The sequence below is a fragment of the Scyliorhinus torazame genome, chromosome 19 (genome assembly GCF_047496885.1).
Source record: "Scyliorhinus torazame isolate Kashiwa2021f chromosome 19, sScyTor2.1, whole genome shotgun sequence".
In the NCBI taxonomy this organism is placed as follows: domain Eukaryota; kingdom Metazoa; phylum Chordata; class Chondrichthyes; order Carcharhiniformes; family Scyliorhinidae; genus Scyliorhinus; species Scyliorhinus torazame.
Genome location: NC_092725.1, coordinates 87,351,259 through 87,354,301, shown reverse-complemented (window position 1 = coordinate 87,354,301; position 3,043 = coordinate 87,351,259).

Here is a 3,043-nt window from a genome sequence, read left to right as displayed (position 1 = left end):
ATACGCAAATATTATGGTGTGCTCCATTGTACCAGAATTCCCATCAGCACATTTTTAAACCTAGAAATAAAAAATTGGAGTGTGCAAAGGCCATCCGGCCCATCACGTCTGCTCCGCCATTCATTATGATCAGGGCTGATCATCCAACTCAGTAACCTGCTCCCACTTTCCCCGCAAATCCTTTGATCCTTCTAGTCACAAAGCTATGTCTAACTCCTTGAAAACATAAATGTTTTTGGCCTCAACTGCTTTCTGTTGTAGTGACTACCACAGGCTCACCCCTTTCTGGGTGAAGAAATTGCTCCTTATTTCTGTCCTAAATGGTTTACCCCGTCTCCTTAGACTAGGGCCCCTGGTTCTGGACTCCCCTGCCAGCGGGAACATCCTTCCTGCATCTAACATGTCTAGTCCTATTAGAATTTTATAGGTTTCTATGAGATTCCCCCCCTAACTCTTCTAAACCCCAGAGAATATAAACCTAACCTTCTCAATCTCTCATACGTCAGTCACACAATCGCAGGCATTAGTCTGGTAAACCTTTGCTGCATTCCTTCTACAGCTGTCCTGAAGATTGGGAGCAGTTTAGAATTCAGCAAAGGAAGACAGAGAGATCAATAAAGGAGAGGAAAATAGAGTGGCAGATTATTATTTGAATAGGTGTAAATTGTGAGAGGTGGATACTCGGCGAGACCTTGGTGCCCTCGTGCATCAGTCTCTGAAAGTAAGCACACTGGTACAGCAGGCAGTAAAGAAGGCAAATGGTATGTTGGCCTTCATAGCGAGAGGATTTGAGTATAGGAATAGGGATGTTTTAGTGCAATTGTAAAGTGCTTTGCTGAGGCTACACCTGGAGTATTGTGGGCAGTTTTGGTGTCCTTATCTGAGGAAGGATGTTCTTGCTATGGAGGGAGTGCAGCAAAGGTTTACTGGACTGATTCCTGGATGGTGGGACTGACGTGTAAGGAGAGATTGATTGGTTAGAATGATATTGTCTGGAGTTTGGAAGAATGAGGGGGGAATCTCATAAAAACCTATAAAATTATACCAGGACTAGACATGGTCGATGTTTCTCTTCTGTGTGCCTTTTACTTTTGAAGAAGGGTTGACGTGTGGATTGATTGATTGATATTTTATTCTCACATGTACCAAAGTACAGTGAAAAGTATTCTTCTGCGGCCAAGGGACGTACACAGTACGTACGTAGTAGACAAATAAAAAAAGTATTGACAGAGTACATTGAAAAATGGTACATCAACAAATAATGATTGGAGATGAGTGATGGAGGGGTCTCTGTTATGTGAGGGGAAGGGGTTGGATGTTATTGGGGGTTCTCTATTATGGGTCTGATGAGGGTCTCTGGTGGGGTGTCTGTTGCAGGGTCTCTGATTGGGGTGTCCAGGGGGTGGTCAGGTCACCCTCTGAACTGCGTGTGTACTGTGGGGAGGATGGGAGGGGGAGACCCAGTAATTCCTGTGGTGGTGCTGGGAGGGGGTGCCCCTACTTGTCACCAGGAGGGTTGGGGATGGGCGGGATTTGCGCTGTGGGATGAGGCCAGATGCTGGACCTCACTATCAGGCTTCCTGCTCAAAATGGCAGCCCGATTGTGCGATTCACAACAGAATCCTTTGTGAACCCCGCCATGCATAAATTTGCATGGCTGTAGAGAGTGACTAATTTGTGGGTGCTGCTCCTTGCACGAGTGCGAACCACAACGATTCAGCTCTGAAGGGACAAGATAGTTTCCCAAATGGAGTATCCAGCCCTGTATGTTCTCAAGAAGGAGATAGATATAGTTCTTGGGGCGAAAGGGATCAAAGGATTTGGGGGAGAAGTGGGACCAGGTTACTGAGTTGGATGATCAGCCATGATCATACTGAATGATGGAGCGGGCTTGAAGGGCTGAATGGCCTCCTCCTGCTCCTATTTTCTATGTTTCTACCTGAGAAGAAGGAGGTACGATCTCATTGAAGGCTGCAAAATTCTGAGGGGATTTTATCGGGCAGGCACTGGGAGATTATTTTCACCGGCTGGGCAGTCTAAAACACGGCATCACAATTTCAGGATAAGGGGATAATTATTTAGGACTGAGAGCCTTACCTGGTCAGTCCTACATGTGACTCCAGACACACAGTAATATGGTTGACTCTTAAATGTCCTGTGAAAACAATAACAGGCCACTCAGTTGTATTCAACCTCTAGAAAAACACGAAAAAGGAATGAAACCGGACGGACAACCTGGCATCGACCCAGGCACCGGAAACTACCCCTGTGGACCCTGCAAAGTCCTCCTTACTAACATCTGGGGGCTTGTGCCAATTTTGAGAGAGCTGTCTCACAGACTAGTCAAACAACAGCCTGACATAGTCATACTCACAGAATCATATTTTACGGACAATATCCCAGACACCACTATCGCCATTCCTGGGTATGTCCTGTCTGACTGGCAAGACAGACCTAACACAGTGGTATACAGTCAGGAGGGAGTTGCCCTGGGAGCCCTCAACATCGACTCAGGACCCCATGAAGTCTCATGGTTTCAGGTGAAACATACTCTGGATGGGGGACTTCAATGTCCATCACCAAGAGTGACTTTGTAGTACCACCACAGACTGAGCTGGCCGGGTCCTAAAGGTATAGCTGCTAGACTGGGACTGCAGCAGGTGGTGAGGGAACCAACAAGAGGGAAAAACATACTTTACCTCATCCTCACCAACCTGCCTGCTGCAGAAGCATCTGCCCATGACAGTATCGGTAGAAGTGACCACCACACAGTCGCTGTGGAGACAAAATCCGTCTTCACATTGAGGATACCCTCCGTCGTGTTGTGAGGCACCTGCTAAATGGGATAAAGTTTGAACAGATCTAGCAACTCAAGACTGGGCATCCATAAGCTGCTGTGGGCCATCTGCAGCAGCAGTATTGTATTACAATCTGCAACCTCATGACCCGGCATATCCCCCTCTCTACCATTACCACCAAGCCAGGGAATCAACCCTGGTTCAATGAAGAGTGTAGGAACAAAGAACAAAAATTACAGCACAGG